The sequence below is a fragment of the Capsicum annuum genome, chromosome 5 (assembly GCF_002878395.1).
Source record: "Capsicum annuum cultivar UCD-10X-F1 chromosome 5, UCD10Xv1.1, whole genome shotgun sequence".
NCBI classification, from domain to species: domain Eukaryota; kingdom Viridiplantae; phylum Streptophyta; class Magnoliopsida; order Solanales; family Solanaceae; genus Capsicum; species Capsicum annuum.
This window is the reverse complement of record NC_061115.1, coordinates 49,204,835-49,229,161: the sequence shown is the minus strand read 5'-3', so window position 1 is coordinate 49,229,161 and position 24,327 is coordinate 49,204,835. Positions and strand designations below refer to the sequence as shown.

General features: G+C 36.7%; 1 long non-coding RNA gene across 3 annotated transcripts; it reads right to left on the bottom strand.

Annotated features, from left to right (window-relative positions):
• Window positions 1-16,325: 16,325 nt before the first annotated feature.
• On the bottom strand, window positions 16,326-18,938 carry LOC107870796. 3 transcript variants are annotated; one of them, XR_001674438.2, is made up of 4 exons: window positions 18,636-18,938; window positions 18,258-18,326; window positions 16,855-17,087; window positions 16,326-16,646 (listed from the first exon to the last, which is right to left on the bottom strand). It is a non-coding gene; the product is annotated as an uncharacterized LOC107870796 (long non-coding RNA). The 3 variants fall into 3 exon arrangements; XR_001674439.2 differs by having other exon boundaries at window positions 16,855-17,050; XR_007055734.1 differs by having other exon boundaries at window positions 18,258-18,354; window positions 18,636-18,923.
• Between the last annotated feature and the right edge of the window lie 5,389 nt (window positions 18,939-24,327).

The following is a 24,327-nucleotide window of genomic DNA, read 5'->3' as shown; positions in this document are numbered from 1 at the left end:
ACAAGGTCAAGGTGATTTGGGATATGCTTAAAGCTTCCCAAAGTCTCTAAAAGTCCTATGCAAATATAAGGTGTAGAGACCTTGAGTTTGAAGTCGGGGATAGGGCGTTCCTCAAGGACTCTCCCATGAAGGGAGTGGTGCGGTTTGGTAAAAAGAGAAAACTCAGTCCTCGATTCATTGGTCCTTATGTGATTTTGCGGAGAGTTGGCAATGTTGCTTGTGATTTGGAGTTGCCATCTAGCTTTAGTTTGGTTCATCCAATCTTTCATGTTTTTATGTTGAGAAAGTGTCTTGGTGATCCTTCTTCGGTTGTTCTATTGGAAGGATTGGTATTTTGAATTATCCGTCTTATGAAGAGGTCCTGGTTGAGATATTTGATAGGCAAGTTCGTCAGTTGCGGACCAAGGATGTGGCTTCAGTTATGGTTCTATGGCGGAACCAAAAGGTGGAAGAAGCTACTTGGGAAGCGGAAGAGGACATAAAGCCTAAGTATCTGTATTTGTTTTCTGCTCTTGGGAATCGTATGGAAGGTATGTTTCTTTACCACATCTTTATTTTCTGAGTTTTGTTAAAGAAAATATTTACATCTTTACCTCTTTTTTTCAATCTTTGCTAAAGGGATGTTTGATAATGTAAAATACTTTACGTGTGGTTACCCCTACGTTATCCGCCATTTGGGGACTAATGTTCCTAGTGGGGGAGACTGAAACATCAAAGGTTTTGACCCTGAATTCCGTTCTTTGGACCCAATACGACTCATGGGTACTAGCTGTATGCTAGCGTACGAGTTGTATGGTCCTGTCGTATTCTTACCTAAATTAGTTGGCGGGATGGGTTTTTTTACTGGATTGGGTACGACTTAGGGGTATTAGTCATAGGGATTGGTACGAGTCATATAAAGAACTCATATGGTGGGCAGTGTTTTATCCTTCTGGTATTTAATTCAACCAGGGATATGGGTTATAGGTACGGATTGTATGATGTGGTTATAACTCTGTTGGATGAGTCGTATACTAGAAAGTATTTTATCACAGGGTTGAGGGTTGGATACAAATAGTGGGTACCAATCGTATAGAAGGAAACGACTCGTATGGGTCAGTCGTATCCCTGTGATGATTTTTAATAGATTTAAGTGGGGGTATTCTGGATATTTTCAACTTACCCTAACAAGGACCCTCGACTTCTAATATACCTTGAAGGCTATTTTCCCTATTATTCTATTCATTAACACTTATAAACTATTCTAAAACACTCTATAATTCTCTCAAGAGCTTTTGGGACAAGAAGGCTAGGGTTTTATCTTGCAGATTGCTTTGGGGCTTGTCTTGGTAATTTCCTTCCAACAATTATTCGGTATGAGGAATGATTCTCTTCCATCATTGTAATTTCAACAAAAGGTATGGTTTATATGATTGATTTCATGGTTTTACTATTTCATGATTATGGTTTTCAACTATTATTTGGGGGTTTTGATATTCAATGCTTGGTTATGGTTTCCTAAGGTTTTACTTATGCTTTTATATGCATCAATGATAGATTTGGACAATTGGATTGCATGGTAATGTTTTAATGGTCTTTGGAATTGGTTTTGGTTATATTATGCCCCCAAGGTGTTTGATAAAATGTTTATAAAGATATGTTTATTTCATTGAATTCTTGTAATGGAACTCTTGCATGTTTTAAACTTGATAAAGGATTTATACATGGTTTAAATGGTTTGAAAAGGATAAAGGCTAAATGGTTATTCTTTTGGAGAACATAGAAGTCTCCCAAGTTGGTTTAAATATGGTAATTGGAAGGGCACCTAAGGTTCCCTTAACCTAAATGGTTTAGCTATGGATATTACTTGTAAGTAAGGGGTGGTATGACGATACCACTAATATTGGACTTGGTTAATAAATGGATAATGTCTTGGTTATTTGGAAACTAGTTTTAACTGTGCATTAATGGTCGGGTGTGTATAAAATCCAAGGAAAGTAGCGGTCCCAGGGGGACCAAAATCGAAAAGTCATATATGTTGATATGAAGGCTCTTGATGATCGTATACGTGTGTCACATTTTATAGTGGGGGATGTACTAGTCATACCATGGGTCTAGGTATGTAGCTACACGCAGTGGATCCCTTTTAACATAGGGAGCTGAACCCATATAGTCCATGGGTGGTTTAGGATGGCTAAGCTACACAGCGCAGGTAAAGATTTTCAATGCATACTAAACTCGTTTCCCTTTCCTGGAACATATATATGTATGGTTGTATGCATTATGCATGGTTTTACTTGGTTTTATAACTAGTATTACTTTATCCTTAAGCTGAGATTCATAATAGCGGTCACTCGCTAACCACATCTACTGGAAGTTGCATACCTATGCCATGCAGGAACCGGCCATTCTACTTCTCCTGTTTAGCATGCGGATTGGGTATTAGCATTTGGACTGAAGTAGTGAGCTTCCATCCTTTGGGGAGGCATTATTTCATGTTATGGATTTTTTTACACACTTTTCCTTTATTTTGGATATTAGTTATTTCCATGGTTAGGGGTATGTCGCAATCAAATTTGCTTACACTTTTGGATAGAGGGTTTATGGTATTTCTGGGAGATGGTATGGGTAGGATCGATACTAGTATCGGCTTTGGCATTGGAATAGACTTGTGGGCTGGCACCACATCACAGGATTTCTCACTGTTCTGTCATATTACATTTTGGGATTAATCATATTATGTTTTGGTATTCTCTGTGGTTTATGGCCTATGGTTTGGTTTGGTATGTTTGGGCTGTTGGTGTGGTACGGTTGGACTCAGTTGGGTTGGTCACGGTTGTGACCCTATCCCTGAGTCATAATGAGAACAATAACGCAATCTTGTTATATGTTTGAAATTCAGCCCGCCTAAGGCTAAATATAGGTGGTTGGGTTGGGTAATAGAGGGTGATCCACGGTCCTAGTTGGACTTGGGATTCCCATTACGACAAGGCCTAGGGTTGGGTCATGTCATTATCTAAAGAGTACGACTGATACCCTAAACCAAACACCAAACCCGTACCGAAAACCGTCCACTCTAGACCATGACAACCCTCCATATGACTAAGTAGTGTGCGATTCATAATCTAAGGTACGACCACGAGTAGGCTAACGCATACCTAGGATAGTGTGTTAGCAACCAAGACTGCTCAATATATGAGAGGGGAGGGTAGAGTGGGTACAACTCGTACACTAGTGTACGAGTGGTTTGCCTAAACCGTATCTTGGTCAGAATGCTCACTTCAGGAGATTTCTATAAGGGTCCAAAATCTAGGTGTTTCAATTCTCCCCTACTTGGATCATTCGTCTACGAATGACGGGTAAGGCAAGCACAAACGCAAAGTTAACACATTATCACATATCAAGCCAATATTTGACAAAGGTAGAAATCATGACATACAACAAGAATGAGCCACACAACAAGGACAAGATACATATCATGTTCATTATCGATCAACCACTCAATTAATTTACTATGAGACTCAAACCCATTACCTATCAAAGATGATTGCTCAATTCGAAACTTAAGGACTTGCAACCATTGTATATCAAAGACGTAAATCAAATCAAGGAGATTAACACATACCTTAAGCATGAGTTTCTAGAACATACAACAATTGTGGATACTAGGACTTCATGTCCTCCCCTACCTCCCAAGTAGCTTCCTCGGACATTGGTTCCTCCATAGAACCCCCACCGAAGCCACCTCTTTCATTTTCATCCAGCGAACTTGAGAATCTCAAAGAGTCCAAAACACCAACATCCCTCAAGGGACTGGCAAATGAAGAATCACCCACACATTTACGCAACATAGAGACATGGAAATCCGAGTGGATAGAGATCAACCTAGAGGGAAACTCCCACCCATAAGAAACATTGCCAACCCTCTTCAAAATAATTAAGGATTAAGCTTCCCCTTCTTACCATATCCCATCACACCCTTTATGGGAGGCTCCTTCAATAATACCTAATCACAAACATTAAATTCCAAGTCCCTGCGCCTCACATAAGCATAGGACTTTTGGCGGATTTGAGCGGTTCTCAACTTATCACGCATCACCCCCACCTTCTTTAAGGCTTGGTGAACCAAATTGGTGTCATGCAACTTACCCTCACAAACACTATAACACCAAAAAGGAGAAAGAAAACCCCTACCATACAACATCTTAAAAAGAGTCATACCAATTCTACAATTGTAACTATCATTACAGGTGAATTAAACAAAAGGAGCACCTATACATTTCCCCAACACACAAAGGGGATACCAGAAGAGTACGACTCATGCTTTGGAGAAATCTCGATTCAACCTTAGAACTTCCAGGGGAAACATCGCTATGAGAACTTGCATCTAACTATACAACACTTTGATCTTTAATCCTCTCCAAATCAAGGAGGAATTAACCTAATCCACCAGGCTCTACCTCTTATATCCACTAAAATCACTGCTCTGCTTCTATTTCTTTAGCCAAGCATCATGACTCACCGAGCTTCTTAAGTACCTAACATAATTATTAACATATCTACCAATCAAAACATCTAAGCCTACTTTTTCTATGCCTACTGTATGATTCATTCTTCCAAAGTTTTAGTAACCCCTACCATTCCCTCAAAGATTTTTCACCACTTTTGATTTTTCTAACCATTTCTCATGATAACAACCTTACTTCACTTTCCAAAACCTTAGTTCAAGTAGTCTCCCTTGAATTTCCCCCACTTGGGGACTCAAAAATTTCCACATTTCACAACATTACCATGCTTCCCAAGACACTACCTTCCTAATCATAAGAAGGGTCATTAAGTAACTAAAGCACAAGAACCACTTATGCCACTCAAGGAAAAACCACTAAGAGAGACACGACACCATAGGCATGAAGTGCTTCATAACAACCACCTAGGTCAAAAATGATATGAGACACATCCCAAAACAACATATCATAGAAGGAGTCCTTAGGACTGGACACCGAAAGACACACCACCACATACACCATATGTAAGACAATGTAGGGTCAAGGTTCAAATCTATGAAATGAAATATTTGTAAGATGCGAACTTAGGCGTAGGTGTTAATAAAATGTATGCAACACAAGTAGAGTGCCCTCTTAATCAAGATAGGAGGATATCACTAGAGTATGCAACTTTCGACCTTCATCCCATTCACCCATCAGCTAAACACTCTTGCTCTAATGGGTATCATTGAGAAGGTACAATAGGGACACTTGGGTTTACTATACCAAGAACCTTATTCAACCAAATGCTACCTAGAGCCCAGAATAGTCATAAAAACTCCATGCTCTAACACATTTAATGACTTAACCCCTAATCCATAAGTCCGACCTGAACCTTCATCTTATAAGTCACAGCTTTTCTACTATGGTGTTCCCTAAGACATCAACTTACCCATTATACAAACCTTATCCAATCCACCAACCCACCTCCACCATTCCTGTATTTTTATACCCAAGCTAGAGTACTCCCTTTACTAAAACCAAACACCTAGGTTCAAACCTAGCATCGATCATCTACTCTGTACTACTAGCAAGGTATCCTATAGAGAAAGACTATAGCGGACGAAACCTTCATCTAAGAGACCCATTTATTTTCTTCTTAAGTTCTTCTAACATAGCCAAAACCATTCTATAAGTAATGGATAGGAGTTGGACAAGCATACTAAACAAGACAAATCCCACACTCATCAATCCTATTAGAATGTAATCCTGAGGTTAATCAAAAAGGACCCCGAGAGATTCACGCACCACAAAAACCAAATGCAAAGAAAGACGTTTTGAGTTATAACTTTAACCCGGACAAAATGATAAAAATACCCTCCTTCAGAGATTAACCTCTGAGTTCTAAGATATGACGTAACTTTTACCTTAGGAACTAAGGAACCGTCCTTCCATTCCAATGTCCGTCTCACTAGGGAACCTAAAGACAACTCATGGGCCCGACAATCTAAAGACACCTAGAATGAGTGCAACCAATCCATCCCCAAATTGATATGAACATTACCAATATCAAAATCAATCAAATCAACAAGAGTTTCCCTACTACCAACAGCTACCATACACACTTTAATGCCTCCTTACAACCACAAAGTCGCTCATTGAGGTACAAACTAAAAAAGAGTCCAAAATAACCTTGGGACCAAGTATAAAAATATATAATTATAGATGGGGTCACATAGGATAGAGGGGACCCCATGCATGGTAAAGCATTCTTATCATGTAAAAAAGAACATCAACATACCCGCATCTGTATCAGAAGGATGCCTCAGGCTCTCGAGGGAAGGTAAGAGTATTTAGACTGTCCCGACCAGTGTCAAAGCCAAAAGAATCACCCTTTTGTGAAAAATCTTTGGGAGTGAAAATCGACAACCTATTTGCCCAATAGGCAATCATTATGGGAAACTCCTGTTTCAAGTAACCCAATTGACCACAATTAAAATACCTTTTCTACCCTTTCTCATGCTTACCGCAATGATGTTGACCAAAGAATCTACATAGAGGATAGGTTGGTGCTAATAGGGCCCCACTGGCTTGGGACTAAGTGCCTTGTGCCCTAGAAGCACTACCATCATGAGAATGTCTTCCTCCTGATGGCTTTGGGTATGGATCACTAACCACAGAATATAAATTAAGGACCATTCAATATTTTTTATTGGAACACTAACCACCAACTAGAGTCAACAGAGAAATGGGTCGACGGAACCCAACATCAGTAGTATCCTCTTGAGATGACTAGAGAGGAATGTCACTCCCAAAAGTAGGGTTAGTGGGAGTAGGTGGAACCCCATGAGGATATTTAGATATTGTAACCCTTGACCGGGTATGAATCCCAGATTTTTGAACAAACTACGCCCATATTGACCCCAGTCAGGACAGAAAAGTTTGTCTGAGCATCAGAGCATCTTAGATGCATGTTCTAAAGGATAAGCGAGCAAAAACATAAGGATCCAAGACCGTGGAATCTATATCTTGAGAGAGAAACACAAGAAAGGGAAACATTCCTAAATAACTCATAGCCCCTCTCTTATAATTGTGGCATGCTATATACCCATCAAAGAGACTCGACTTGACACGACTTTGTGGACTCCTAACTGACCATGAACCTGGGCTTTGATACTAACTTGATACAACCTAAAATTGAGACATTTTGTGTGGGCACCTCAAGCCCAACTTGGATCGGAGATCTCCCCATTAACCTAACTTAACCATCACATCAATCTACAAGGGGTTTAGATGGACTCCGACCCTAAGTCATGATAGAAAAAGCAAGGTTAAAACAAAAACGTACACAATGTGTAAGTATTTCATTTACATCAACATACTAATCCAATTTACCCAAGTCCACAGTCATCTACAAAGACTCTACCAATACAATGTCTATAATATGTTGGAACATACCCTCATCAATAGCCAAATACCAACATAAACAAGTTAAAGGCATGAGAAAGGAAGGCTAGAAATGTATGCTTTGTAAAGTAGAGAAGATCACTACTTCAAATCTAACACATGAACCGCCTTGTTCACCTAGTCACTAGGTAGGAAGAAAAAAAATATGAAGCTTCAACCCCTATGTTGCATGAGGACATAGTGTCTGAAGACTGTTAGCAGTTGGAGAACTAGCATGTAACTCATGGGTAAAGAGAAAATAGTATCATCATTTCAAACCAAGTCAAAACATCATGTTCAACCGCATTTATGTACACAGGTATGTATATACGTACATATATGTTTGCAATATGTAAAAAGGAAAGGCAACTTAGCAAGCATTCTTGTTGCATTTCTTGAGTTATGAGATGAAGGACCCTAACATCCCACCCTTATGTATTAGAATATTTCATTTTCTTATTAGGCAAAGGAATTGAACCACAAGAAATTTCATTGGGCGAGGGACTAGTACCACAAGCCATTTCATTGGTCTAGGGACTTGAACCAAAAAACATTTCATTAGGTGAGGCACTTGAACCACAAGCCATTTTATTGGGCAAGGGACTTGAACCACGAGTCATTTCACTGGGTGAGGGACTTGAACCACAAGCCATTTCACTACCATTATTAGTTTGCATTTGAAATCTTACCTTTTTAGTTCATGCATTAACACCTATACAATTCATTTCAACACTTATGAATTCTACCCCAATCACACCATATGGGACCATAAGGTCTCTATAGAAATATTTATCAATCAAGCTCCTTGTTAGGACAATGCCTTATATCAATTCATTATTTAATTTAATTTGTGGTCCTCAAGACCCTTACTAAACCATTCATTCTTCATTAGCATTTTTATATAACACTTTAGCTCCAATCACAATTCAAATTTAAGTTCATGTTTAGGGATTTCAACTCATTTAGCCATCAAACTATCAAATCAAAAATTAACTCATTACATGGTTAACAAGGCCATTACAATAACATTACCGACCACTCATGCTTATTGGGCCATATCCGTAGTTCAAAGCATCATCAACATATGACTTGACATTTTTCTTAGATATTTTCACAAACACCTTGTGGGCATGCCTTTACAAGGGCCAAAATTAAAGTAAAATTAATCATTCTTAGGGTTACTCAAGAACCATTTTTTAAACCACAAAAACAAGCACCCACATAAGAAAATCATCAACAATATAATGTACATATGACTCATCACTAGACATCAAACCCTTAACATTTTGATTTTAAAATCATCATTTACAAGTCTTAATCCATGTTTAAAATACATTGTTATGAGTTATAAACAAGGAAAAGATCAACATGTATTACACAAGATGATCCACCAAAAAACTTGACTCTTCTTTGCCTCTAGATGAACACCCTTAAGATTCTAGCATCTAATCTTGTTTTGAGAAGTGAAAAATATGTTTTTGGATTGTTTTGATCTTCCAAAATAAATGTTTAGGAGGCCACAAGGCATTAATTAGTAATGGTACTTAGGGTTTATGGGGTGGGAAATGATCATAGATCCCTTAGCTAAAAGCTGGAAATTGAACTCGTATGAGGGTATGACTCATCAACCAAACCATATCGTACAGTACGAGTGATTTCCTAACTCGTACCCTAGGCTTCACCAAGGACCCATAGCCTAAGGTATGAACACACACCCTACACTCATTTTCAAAGGGTACAATTTATACACTAAACCGTACACCTAACCCGTACCCAAAATAGTCCACTCTAGACTAAGACAATCCTTCATACGACTAAGTAGTGTATGATTCGTATCCTAATATCATGAGGAGGATAAATTATACCTAGGACAATATAATAGCAATAAAGACTACTCAATATATGGGAATGGAGGGTACGGTGCGTACGACTCATACACTAGTGTACGAGTGGAGTGCCTAAACCATATCTTGGTCAAAACATTCACTTCAAGAGATTTCTATAAGGGTCAAAAACCTAGGTATTTCACATATTCGATTTATTTTGAACAATATTGATCATTTATATGATTATTTATTTGATTCACTTCATCAATTTGCATTCCTTGTTTCTTGTTTAGTTTATCCTCTTACATTAAATAAGTTTAGTTTATTTAGTGTAGTTCATATCTCAGATGCTCAAAACATTCAAATTACTAACCACATTTTTTCTTTTGTGATATATTATGTTAGCACAATCCTATACTACCTCAGTTAAGAGTTTGATTAGTTCTTAACTTTTGAGGACAAGATTTATGCTTTTTTCTAATGCAGTCATTGAGTTTTCAATCACTTAGAGTTAGCTGGGGGTTTGTCCCAGTAACTCATTCAGACAAACAATAGACTTTTTTCTTTTATGGTTTATTAGACTATTATTGTATAGAGTTTTGCTTTAAATATTATGACATCTTTCAGGTTTTAAACTTCATTCAGTATTCATTAGTTATATACAATATTCTTAGAGTCATTTGAGATCATGAGTTAGCTTGAGGTGACTTGTGACTCTAAGCAATGTGTTACAACTAAGGGGTATTCTTGGATCGTTACACTTTACTTATAATTATATGAGTTATTAGCTATATGAATGACTACTTGTCGACACGTGATTTTTACGTCTCCTAAAATTTTAACATATTTTTAGCATTAAATATTGATTTTAGTTAATCTTTTTTTTGGTTTTTCATTTCATTTTTCAGTAAGTTTATTTGAAAAGTTATGAAAAAAGAAAACATTTCAAAAAATAGAGTCATATTTTGTGATAAGTTCTTCTGTTTTTACTTCTTAAAAGAAAGGAGCTTTTTGAAAAAATATTTTTTCTCTTAATTTAGGTTTTAATAAATAAGATAGTTATTTTAATATTTCTTAACTATATTTTTAGTTCAGCTATTTTATTTTTCATATATATTTGTAGGTTCAAATTACTCAGTTGATATTATTATATGATATCATTAAAAGAAAAAAAAACTCCCAACCAAAACTTCTTCTGCCACTTGTACATCCATTCCCTCTACTGCCTAACCTCACATTCCATAATTCCTCTCAATTCCTCATAAGACACACACGTTCTACACATCATTTACACTACACCCACCGATGAAAGGTATCAACACAATATGCCATAACACAAAAATAAGGAATACACAAAATAGAGACTGAAAAAACTAAGAGAAACACAACAAAAAACACTTAGAGAAATAAAGCAGCAAAACTGAGAGGAAACATGGAGAACAGAATGAGACGTCGAGAACACATCACTTAGACAAAAAAATGAACACACGCTACATACAAAGAGGAAAAGAACCAAAAGGAGTGGTGAGTTGAGTTTGAGTTTCCGGTCGAGATTTTGGTGACGACATTTTGATTCCCACTTTTGTTTAGTCATCACACGATTTTTATATAATCCAACACTATTTATATTATTTTGAATCTAATCATGAGAAAAATTGTTTAAATGATTTAATTTGTTATTTAATATGTGTTGTTCATTTATTAAATGAGTTTTTTAATTGTTAGTATGAGTTGTATATTTATGTTTCTGAGTGCTTTTGTTGTTGTTTAAGGTTTTTAAGAGGTATGAATGAAAAATGAATAGTTTTTTTAAAAAAAAACACATATAGAAAGGATGCAATTTGATTAGGCACCTTTTTGGTTTTGATGGCTATGACCTTTTCAATGGGTTGTGACTTTTTCGAAGAGTTGCACCTTTATAAAGGAGTGCACATTTCTGAACCGTTGATTCTCCTCATGTAGCAACACCTTGATGGATATAAGTACATTAATTTTAACTCAGGTATAGGCTTGAAATTTTGAAGTAAAAACACTACTCTTTCTAGAAAAACTCTAACGTGATTTGCTACTGTTAAGTGTGTTCATAGTTCAACAAAGTTTGAGGTACCACTATTTCGTCGAAGTGATCCCTTTTATCCTGGGAGGATATATTTTATGACCTCTGGTACTTGAAGGAATAATTTTCTTAAGGAAACACCACCAATTTGGTGGACTTATATCTTCTAATCATCATCTTTTTCTAAACATTTGATTTTGATATTTTCCAGAAAATAGTTTGTACTTCATTTTGTTGATGTTCATTTGTTGGGTTGAACTTATTATTAAAGTTCAAAGTTGTGAATATAGATTTACAACTTTATTTAACTATTCATATGATAAGTTTGAACATGTGTTTGAAGTTCTTGTTGTAAATCTTTCATTCCTAATAATGGCCCTTAGTGTGTTGATTCAAGTGAACATTCTTTTTTGAAGAATATTGTGTACTCTTTGATTTATTATTTGAATTTTGTACATTGTTTGTTTATTATTTGTTAAAGTTATTTCCCCTACCAAACTAGACACATAGTCAACTATGACCATTATATACTACATTCTATTTGAACTAGTTTAGAGGCAACTCAAGCTTTTTGGATATAGCTCTTTGACGTATTATTCGACATGTGACTTTGCTATCATATTAACATCATGATATATAATGGACTAATAGTAGCCACATTCTAGTATTTTGGAAACTAGTCTGCTATCTCCATGATGATCTCCGATTGGTGACCAATGACAAGTGTTTAGAACTGACATAATTTCTACCTCAGAAGTCAAATGCAAATCTCCGGATCATATTATTGGCACATATGTGAAACAGATAAGGCTCAATCTAAAAATATGATCTGCATTGATTTGAATCTTCACTACTAGAAATTACTCCTATGGTGACGGTTCAAAAACCGTTGCAATTGGCTTAACAACCGTCGCCATAGCTCTAATGCAGCGGTTAAGCATGCATCCTATATGTGAGTGTTGCAATAGAGCTATCGCAATGATTGGTAGAAACCGTCTCCATACACCACCCTATATCAATGGTTATTTTTTCTTCAATTGGGACGCCTCTTTTCACCTATAGCAATGGTTCATAACCATTGTAAAAGATTCTACAGTAAAAATGTTAAATCGTTGCAATAAAAGCTATTGCAATGGTTTTATAGACTATTGCAATGATTTTTCTATCTATTGCAACTATTTTTAAAGCCTATTGCAATGGTTTTATTGTCTTTTTGAAATATTTTTGGACTACCAATTGCAACGATTGTATTGGCTTTATGCAATGATTTTTGACTACCTATTGCAACAATTTCTAATACTATCGCAACAATTTATTAATCTATTGCAATGATTGTTCCACATGTTGTAACTAGTTCAAATATCAATTGCAAAAATTTATATAAAATAGCCACCCGTATTATAAATTAGTATTTACATACATTATAAATTATAATAAACAATTATATACACATCACAAAACAAAAGAGAAAAAAATTGATCTAAGTTAATGAACATTCCTTGTGTTGAGTATTCTAATTTGATAAACATTCCTTGTGCTGAGCATGATAAGAAAATTATCATTATCCAATTGTTTTATCCGTATGGCTTCACAAATGATAGTGGCCTCTGCATTTGACGTATCAGGATCCACTAGTTCCTTATCATATTTATAGGACCTGACTACACCGACTAGAATCTGCCAAACATCCACACAATATATCATTTTATTGAAGTCCCTATAATCCAACTCAACATGGAGAAGAATTTATCAATTATCACAAAGAGTGCTAATTTAACTTTAATGAATCCATTTAGTTAAATCAGACATCAGCAAGGTAAGATGTCTTCGCTGATCTGAATACACCCTACTAGATCAATCTTAAGACATTGAAGAGAGTGTCTTTAGCTACTACAGACAAAATTGGTTAAGAATATTATATGCTTAGGCTTTAAAATATGACTAGAAGTGACAATATGTACCTTCTGTACAGGCATAGGGACATTTTCTGCGATATTTGTTAAAGTGAATGATTTAAAAGGCCACAATATGTTTGTCTCACCGTGATCAGATGATTAGGAGATGATCCACAAGCTATCTCTACTATCACTTGAAATTGGGTGATGGTTTTCTTTCTTGACTTTAAGGTTTCATTTGCTAGTCATGCATCTCTTTCTGAAAGATCGTATGACCATAACATGACTGCTTTCTGTCACACATGTAAAGCTAAAACTAACACTTGGAAACTTGGGAATTACCGTGCTCTAAAAGAGACAAAAATTGCATTCTGTTGCAGATATAGTAATCTGATGGGCATTCTAGAAACATACCAAGGTATCTCTACTATAACTTGCAATCGTACTTATGCCAAAATACTTTGAAAAAGGCAAAATCTAGAAACTATAACTCCAGAAAAAAGAACTATTCTACTTTAGGAGTGATGAAAACATACCTTAAGTTTTCACAACACTCCGGATTTAAAATACTAGAAATGAGAATCAAAAGAAAAGCAAAGCTAAATACAAAAAGTGACCTATACGGAGAAACTTCTAATGAGCTAATGCTATCAAATTGTGAGTCGAATGCAAGAGAAAAAAAAATATCTAGGAAATTAATAAAAGGGATTTTATCCTGAAATCACCAAACAATTCAGAATAAATGTCATCGATAAGGGACTTGTTGTAAAGTTAGTGGTAAGTTTCTCTGATCTTTTTCCTCTGGCTTGCATTTCTGTGGCCCAACACCGATATTACTGACTTCTCTTTAGTTCCCATTCGTATGCACAACCACAAAACTAATCCCCGTCTTTATATCAATGAACAAAGAAAAGACATTAAAATCACAAATTCCAATAGGGATGACAATGGGGCCGTGGCCGTAGCTGCATCAACCTAACTAGTCTATCACATTACCACGTGGTAGAACATTCTAGGAAATTATATCAGTTACTGCAGTGAAGAGCCAATTCAGTTCACCAAGAAGTGTCTTTCGATTTGTTTGGCAGCCAAGAATTCTATCTATCATAGTATAGTCAAGTGACTCGCAAACCCATGACCGTGTGCAAAAAAACCTAATAGCAAAAGAAAGACAATTAAAAAGATACGAAAAAGGGAAAACTAGTTATAACAAACTTGACAGAAAAGTTAAAAAGTATAGAACATAAAAGATTCTTATGAACAAACATAGGTCATAATGGTTGAAAGTGCATAGCAACTTATCCAATATTTTTGACATAACACTTGAGGTAAGCACAAATAACTAAGTACACTCAAGACATACTAAGTGGAAATTCCCTAAGATGGTATATTAATCATAAAGAAACAGTTGGAATAATAGACAACACCCATGTGGTTCCAGGAACATGAGGTGCCATACAACTTTGGAGTATCAAAGGTACTTGTCCTGTTTCAATAATTCTTTTGGTGAGAAATCTCATCTAACTTTCCTCATATATATATGGTTAGTACGTAGAAGATAAACTATGGAATATCATAAAGAAAGAAAATCATAATATTCATTAGTAAGGACCAAACCCACTGTAATGGTATATCAAGTTTCCCACAATTAAGTATTGCTGCTAGTTTGTCCCATTGTAGAATTGGACAGGTTTTGCAGAAGCGGGTAGAAAAGCGAAAGAATTAAGGATAAACAACTTTTACTGAGAGTAATTCACCATCTCAATGCCATGTTTTGAGGCTGGAAGTGAAAAGATCAACAGAAAATTCAGCACTCTGAGAAAGCATCTTGTGTGCTTTACAGGTAGCAAGCAGAATACAATCTCTTGTAGAAGGTGCAGAGGAACTAGAGGAAATCAAGTCATGGAGCTGTATTAATAAAATGGCTTGATTAGAGTGAGATTAGTAGATGGGTAGGTTGATGTAGGTTTCCATCATGGATTGCACATGAAACAAGAAGTTCTACTGTTAGTGAGGTTCACAGGTTTCCTACGGTAAAGGATATGTTCGTGTACATTCGTAACGTGCAACCTTTGCATCGCCTCCTAAGCTGTTGGATATTATATTAAGCCTCATATGTAAATTGCGATTTTGAATTTCAAGTTAAAAATGAATTTTATAATAGATACCAATTACAAATATCTCCAAGAAAGATAGTAGTAATGAAGCTATTTCAGTTCATTTGTTAGACCATTTTGGATCTTCTTATCATTTGTCTGCCAAGAGCCTGAAAAGATTAACTGAATAAAACAACACTTCTAGTTCATGCTAAATTGCAACTTATATGACCATCTATATGGTCAAATCACTAAATCGAGCACTAAGAATTCACCATTTACTAAAACATTTTTTAAGGAAAAGATACCGGATTGAGAAGTACTTATACTTGCCACATCCAAGTAACAGAGTGGGATGAATACATAGCCGAAGAAAGAATGCGATAAGGAGCAAAGCTAGGTAAAAAGCGTGAAGTTTTCTTTTTCTGGCCAACTACATCTTGAATTGTCTATATGGAGAAGAAAAACTCATCTATAACAAAACTTGGCAGCTTAGAATTACGTAGAAATATGAAGAGGACCCGACTTTTGTGCTTGGTCCACAAAAACTCTGGAAAGACTAAACTTGTAGCTCGGCGCTATGTAAAAATATGAGAAGGTTCTAGCTTCCAACGTCGGTTACACTTATATCAATGTTCAGCATGTCTTTTGCTTTTTACCTGTACAAATATGGATATTGAAAAAAGTAGCTTTTCTCCAACCTTTTGATGACTGGTTTGAAGAAACAATCCAACAAGAAAAATGATTTGAGTTATCGAAAAGAAAATTGTAGGTGTAAGAATCAAAAACTGTAAAATAGTGTACCTAGATTAAAAGTATTATTATTGCAAAGACCACTTTTGTCGCCTCTATTAAGAAGTTGACACTTATGGGACTAAACTTGAATTTTCCATCGACTTTCAGACATGTCTTTCTCATTTTTAAGCAGCAAATTTAAATGCTTTGCTGATAGATGAATCAAGCAAAAGATATGTGGTGACAACTATAATTTACAATATTCAATAGAAAGTACAAAATTTAACAAGAACTAAAACAAATGGTAATTGTTAGGGAAAGAGCACAATCCACAGGACATCAACAAGCTTAATAAGTATATACACTTTACAAGTCGGATATTATCATTTCCATGCATAAATTACGAACTTCTCTTACAAGAACTGAGAAGAAGACATGTAAAAAGTTACAACATCTAAAAAGGACTGCTACTCGTAAACAACCCAACATACAATCTACTACAACCATTAGGACATTAAGGGCATCTTGGTTTGATGAAACCTTGCTTCTGTGTCGATCATATGCCCTTCAAATAGTCTTTACAGTTGGAGAAACTAGCTTGGAATGGCAGACAACACATTCTGCCATACCTAGATTGAAACAATATAACATCCAGGCTCAATATTCTGAATACAACATAGATGACTCTAATAGAGAAAAGTGGACCTTGAACCTAATTCAACTGAATGCAAGCTCATGAGTTAATATTGCCAAAAACATATAAGGCAATAGTTTATTCCAACAAGCAATGCTAGATACTCTAAAAAGTTCTGTATTTCAAAGGACAAAGAAACTGACCTTGTAGCTAATGGCTAGATAAGCTAGATTTTGTGCTGCACCAAGGTCAGAAACTCAAGCTCTTACACTATAACCTTCACGCAGCAGTATCTGAGCATTGCGGATACCAGATTTTCCAGTGGCACAAGAAACAAATACCATTATAGGATCCTTTGCCCTTTGCCTTCCAAAATATAAACCAGAAGATGTGTTCGGGCTAGCAGGTATCAAAGACGTCACATCAGGCAACTTACCTATTGAAGACACATTATGTTATTTTGTAATTAAAAGTGTATTCTCTCTTTCCTCTGTTTTATATTACTTATGGGTGCCATATTTATGTTATGTAATCTGCTTCTGTGCTTTACTATGTGTTTGTGTGGTATCTCGTGTCTTGAGCCGGGGGTCTATCGGAAACAGCCTTTCTACTTCATCAGAGGTAGAGGTATGGACTGCGTACAACTTACTCCCCTAGACCCCACTAGGTGGGAATACACTGGGTTTGTTGTTGTTGTTGTTGTTGTATAGTCGCACAATTCAATACGACATTAGAGCAAATAGATGTCTAGTGTTCTTAATATGACAATAGGATTTTGTGAAAACACTGTGAGCGCCTACTTTTTTACTCATGTTCTTGAAATATCCAAGCTCTACATATGGAATACTAAGGCATGGCTGAATGAGTGGGCTAGTTAATCACAAAACATAGCACATTTGTCCTGCAATTTGCAAGTCTTTCTAGATGGGCACAACTTATACCAAGTCATATTATGCAAATAAAGGACAACCAGTTGCAACGGGGCGTATTCGCCAACCCATGGTCATATTCATGTATCAGTCTATCTTCCTCCCATATAAATGCAGATGAAAATTAGACATGACTCGTAACACACCATGATCTTCATTGCTATATGTCATGAGAACATTCCTAATAGACTGCTATTATGTTAAAAAAAATGAATTAACTACTAACATTAAGAAGACATGAAATATCGCAATAACCAAATAAGGTGATAAGTGAAGCACACTAACGAAGAGGAGTAACAAAAATCACAAGACAACTAACTACGAGAGAATGCTACTACTCCTGCTATGGACAGGGAATAGGTATTGTGCACAAACCTACTGCTCTAAAGATAAACAAAGCACAACTTCTACTAACCTTATACCCTAATCTACGACCTCCATAACCCCCTACCCAAAGTCATGTCCTCAGTAAGCTAAAGTTGTGCCAAAAACCTTAGACGTCACTCACAATCCTTTCTACATTTATTAACCTAGACATCATATTCAAACTATAGATTAAACAATAAAGAAGATTTAACTCAATTAATAACATACAAACCGTTGAGGTTAATCAGTTCAATTATTCCACCATATACCAAATTTATAACATCATAAACAAATAAGATGGATAAAAGCACCTGAAGCTCTCTTAGAACATCTTCACGCTTCCTAACTTGTGGAGTCAATGTCTCGAGTATATTTGTGTGCTGTCAACCCAAAATTTTGAAGCTTATCCTCCAAATTACACACAAAAAAACAAACAAAGATATATCATATGAAACAAGTTGTGTTTTAAAAGCTATACATCAAACTCCCTTAAGTGTCATACCAAATACCAAATCCATACATCAACCTCACTTACCTCGAATCTCCTATATTTTTAAAAACCAATGTCTTTAAGAGAATAAGCACAAAAAATTAGCACTTTGCAAGAAATTAGGGCACTGAAATCCAACAACACTTTGCAATAAGCACAAAAACACTAATAGAAGCTAGAAATTAGGGCACTGAAATACCTTTTTTAATAGATGGCTAAGGTTCAATTGAAGCGGTCGGAGCACTCGTAGTCGGAGCAGTATTCGATTAGAGACCCAAAGTTTTTGTTAATTTTGAGATGCATTGGAGCACTAGAGCACTGATTTGAAGATCTGGAGTAGTCTATCGAGTAGTGTATTCAGAGCAGTCGATCGATTGAAGACCCAAACTTTTTGGTTTGAATATGCCCTAAAAGTGTTTGTTAACCCTTTAACTCGGAGCAGTAGATTTAAGTTTTTGTTAAGACCTAGATCAATACTATTTCTTTGATTTTTTAAATTTTTGTTATACATTTTATTATATTTTTGTGCACTTTGTGAAAAATTGGGGAGGGAAAAAATTAAAGTCGATGCAATAGATTTTTTTTCTCAACTAAGCATTGCCAAAAGTGGCTTTATAGCATCGGTTCATGCAAGCGTTGCTAGAGGACAATCTATTACAATGGTTATATATAAATAGCAATGATTATAGTAATAATTAGTTTCTAATAAAATAATTTTTTTTGCAACGATTTGAACCGTTGCAATAGACCATCTATAGCAATGTTATTGAAACTGTTGCCAAAAAGATCGCTGCAATAGGGGTAATTTCTAGTAGTGTTTCTTTATCTAATATGAAGGCTTTTCGTACTCGGTATGGGCATTTTGAGTTCTTGGTGATGTCATTTAGATTGAGTAACGCTCTGACAACATTTATGGACTTGATTAATAAGGTGTTGAAGTTGTATTTGGATCTCTTTGTCATTGTGTTTATTGATGACATTCTTGTTTATTCAAAAAGTGAGGTGGATTATGTAAATCACTATTGTATGGTGTTGCCGACCTTAAAGGAACAACAGTTGTATGCCAAGTTCTCTAAGTGTTAGTTTTGGTTTAATGCTGTGACTTTCCTGGGTAATATAATTTCTAGAAAAGGGATCATGGTGGATCCACAGAAGATTGTTGTGGTGAAGAGGTGGCCTAGGCCAACAACTCCATCCAATGTTCGGAGCTTCTTAGGTTTAGTTAGGTATTATAGGTGGTGTGTGGTAAGATTTTCTTCTATAGATTCTTCTTTTACTAAGTTGACTCAGAAAAAGGTTAAGTTTTCTTGGTGGGATGCTTGTGAAGGGAATTTTGAGAAGTAGAAGGATACGTTGACTTCCGCTACTATCCTGACTTTGTTGGAAGGTAATGAAAGGTTTGTGATTTATTACAATGCATCTCAGGTAAGGCCTAGTTGTGTTTTGATGCAGTATTGGAGGGTGATTACCTATGCATCATGGCAGTTGAAGGTACAAGAGAGGAATCATCCTACTCATGATTTGGAGTTTTTGGCGGTTGTGTTTTCTTTGAAAATATACCGACATTATTTGTATGGTGTTCATATGGGTATCTTTTCTAATCACAAGAGTCTTCAATACCTATTCACTCAGAAAAAGTTTATTCTCAGGCAGAAGAGTTTGCTTGAGCTTCTCAAAGATTATGATGTGAGTCATCACTACTACCCAGGTAAGGCTAATATGGTTGTTGATGCTCTTAGCAGGTTATCCATGGAGAGTTTGACTCATATGGAGGAAGAAAACGGGAATTGGTGAAGGATATTTATCGCTTGGCTAACCTTGGAGTTTGTCTCTTGGACTCTAAGGATGGTGGTATGCTGGTGAAAGAACTGGTTCGATCGTCTCTTGGTGTGGAGATTAAAGAAAAGCAAGTGTTGGATCCTGTCTTGATGAGAATAAAGGGTGATGTAGGTGGGTAAAAGGTAGTGGTGTTTGAGATCAGTGGTGATGGTACTTAATGGTACCAAGGGAGGTTGTGTGTTCCTGATGTTGATGGGCTAGGGCAAAGACTTTTGAATGAGGCACATGAGTCATGCTATGTTGTTCATGTCAGCTCGACTAAGATGTATCATGATCTCAAGAAGATCTATTGGTTGAATGGCATGAAGAAAGATGTGGCTGATTTTGAGGCCATGTATATGGTGTATTAAGAGGTTAAAGTTAAGCACACGAGGCCAGGAGGGTCGATCAGGAAATTAATTTTCTCGAATAAAAGTAGGAAGTAACCAATATGGACTTCGTTACCGGTCTTCCTCGGTCTCAGAATTAGTATGATTCGATTTAGGTCATAGTAGGTAGGATGACAAAGTCTGCACAGTTCTTGCCAGTGCGGACTCCGCTTTTTTATGGATGATTATATGAGGTTGTATCTTCAGGTGATTGTGAAGTTGCATGGGGTTCCTATTTCGATTATCTCTAATCATGGTACGCAGTTTACATCTCATTTTTTGCGATTTTTTCAAAAAGGGTTGGGGACTAATGTTAGTCTGAGTACTATTTTTCATCCATAGTCGAATGTGCAAGCGGAAAGAACTATTTAGACATTATAGGATATGCTTTGGGTCTGTATGATTGACTATGGTGGCAGTTGGGTTGAGCATCTACCTTTGGTGGAGTTTGCTTACAATAATAGTTATCATTCTAGTATTGATTTGGCTCCTTTCGAGGCGTTATATGCTAAGAGGTGATATCTCCTATTGGGTGGCTTAAGCTTTCGGAGGCGGACATGTTTGGTCTGGATTTGGTCTGTCAGACAATGGAGAAGGTCAAGGTGATTCGAGATAAGCTTAAAGTTTCCCAAAGTCTCTAAAAGTCCTATGCGCATATTAGGTGTAGAGACTTTGAGTTTGGGGTCGGGAATAGGGTGTTCCTCAAGGTGTCTCCCATGAAAGGAGTGATGCGGTTTGGCAAAAAGAGGAAACTCAGTCCTCGGTTCATAGTTCCTTATGTGATTTTGCAGAGAGTTGGCAACATTGCTTATGAGTTGGAATTGCCATCTAGCTTAAGTTTGGTTTATCCGGTCTTTCATGTTTTTATGCTGAGAAAGTGTCTTACTGATCTTTCTTCGGTTGTTCCATTGGAAGGATTGGGTATTTCGAATTATCTGTCTTATGAAGAGGTCCTGATTGAGATATTAGATAGGCAAGTTCATCAGTTGCGGTCCAAAGATATGTCTTCGGTTATGGTTCTATGGTGGAACCATAAAGGGAAAGAAGCTACTTAGGAAGCGGAAGAGGACATGAAGTCCAAGTTTCCGCATTTGTTTTCTGCTCCTAGGAATCATATGGAAGGTATTTGTCTTTAACACATCTTTATTTTCTGAGTTTGTTAAAGGAAATATTTATATCTTTGCCTCTTTATTTTCAATCTTTGTTAAAGAGATGTTTGACAATGCAAATGACTCTGTGTGTGGTCACCCCTACCCTGTCCGTCATTTGGGGACTAATGTTCTTAGTGGGGGAGACTAAAACATCATAAGTTTTGACTCACGGGTACGAGTCATATGCTGGGGTACGAGTTATATGGTCCTATCGTATTCTGGCCAGTGTTAGTTGGTGGGATGGTTTTTCTCACTGGATTGTATATGACTTAGGGGTATAAGTCGTAGGGATTGGTACAAGTCATATAAAGGACTCATATGGTGGGCAATGTTTGATTCTACTGGTATTTAATTCTACCGGGGATACAGGTTAAGGGTACAGATTGTATGTTGTGGTTATGACTTTGTTAGATGAGTCGTATACTAGAAAGTATTTTATCCAAGGGTTGAGGCTTAGATACCAATAGTGGGTACCAACCGTATAGAAGGGTACGACTCGTATTGGTCAGTCGTATCCCTGCGATGGTTTTTAATAGATTTAAGTGGGGGTATTCTGAATATTTTCCTACTTACCCTAACAAGGACCCCCAACTTCTAATACACCTTGGAGGATATTTACCCTATTTTTATACTCATTAACACTTAGAAACTATTCCAAAACACTCCATAATTCTCTCAAGAGCTTTTGGGGAAAGAAGGCTAGGGTTTTATCTTACGGATTGCTTTGGGGTTTGTCTTGGTAATTTCCTTCCATCAGTTCTTCGGTATGAGGCATGATTCTCTTCCATCATTGTAATTTAAACTAAAGGTATGGTTTATATGACTGATTTCATGGTTTTACTCTTTCATGATTATGATTTTCAACTATTATTTGGAGGTTTTGATATTCAATGCTTGGTTATGGTTTCCTATGGTTTTATTTATGCTTTTATATGCATCAATGGTGGATTTGGACAATTGGATTGCATGGTAATGTTTTAATGGTCTTTGGAATTGGTTTTGGTTATATTATGCCACCAAGGTGTTTGATAAAATACTTATAAAGATATGTTCATAGCATTGAATTCTTGTAATGGAACTCTTACATGTTTTAAACTTGATAAAGAATTTATACATGGTTTAAATGGTTTGAAAAGGATAAAGGCTAAATGGTTATGCTTGTGAAGAACATTGAAGTCCCCCAAGTTTGTTTAAATATGGTAATTGGAAAGGCACATAAGGTCCCCTTAACCTAAATGGTTTGGCTATGGATATTACTTGCAAGTAAGGGGTGGTATGACGATACCACTACTATTGGACTTAGTTAATAATTGGCTAATGTCTTGGTTATTTGGAAATTGGTTTTAATTGGGCATTAATGGAGGGGTATGTAGCAAAGCCATGGAAGGTAGCGGTTCTAGGGGGACCAAAATTGAAAACTCGTATATGCCGATATGAGGGGTCTTGATAACAGTGTGCGTGTGTCACATTTTATAGTGGAGGATATACTAGTCATCCCATGGGTCCAGGCATGCGGCTACACGCACTGGATCCCTTTCAATATAGGGAACTGAACCCATATAGCCCGTGGGTGGTTTAGGATGGCCAGGCTACACAGCGTAAGTAAAGGTTTTCAATGTATGCTAAACGCAGTTCCCTTTCCTGGAACATATATATGTATTGTTGTATGCATTATGTATGGTTTTACTTGGTTTTATAACTGGCATTAATTTATCCTTATGTTGAGATTCATGCTAGTGGTTACTCTCTAACCCCATCTACTGGCAATTGTATACCCACTCTATGCAGGAACCGGTCATTCGAGTTCTCCTATTTAGCATGCGAATTCGGTATTAGCATTTGGACTGAAGTAGTGAGCTTCCAACCTTTCAGGAGGCATCATTTCCTGTTATGGATTTTTTTACACATTTTTTCTTTATTTTGGATATTGGTTTTGGCCATGGTTGGGGGCATGTCTCAACCGAATTTGCTTACTCTTTTGGATAGAGGCTTTGTGGTATTTCTGTGGAATGATATGCGCGGAATAGATACTGGTGTCGGCTTTGGCATTGGAATAGACTTGTGGGCTATCACCACTTCACAGGATTTCTCACTATTCCGTCATATTACATTTTGGGATTAATCATAGTATGTTTTGGTATTCTCTGTGGTTTATGGCCTATGGTTTGGTATGATTGGGCGGTTGGTGTGGTACAGTTGGATTCAGTTGGGTCGGTCACAGTTGTGACCCTATCCCTGAATCATAATGAGAATAATAACACTGTCTTGTTATATGTTCAAAGTTCAGCCCGCCTAAGGCTGGATATAGGTGGTGGGTCGGGTAAAAGACGATGGTCCTCGATCCTGGTTGGACTTGGAATGCCCATTACGACAAGGCCTAGGGTCGGGTCGGGTCATTATCTAAAGAGTACGATTAATACCCTAAACCATACGTCAAACCCATACCCAAAACTGTAAACTCTAGACCATGACAACCCTCCATATGACTAAGTATTGTACAATTCATATTCTAAGGTACGACCACGAGGAGGCT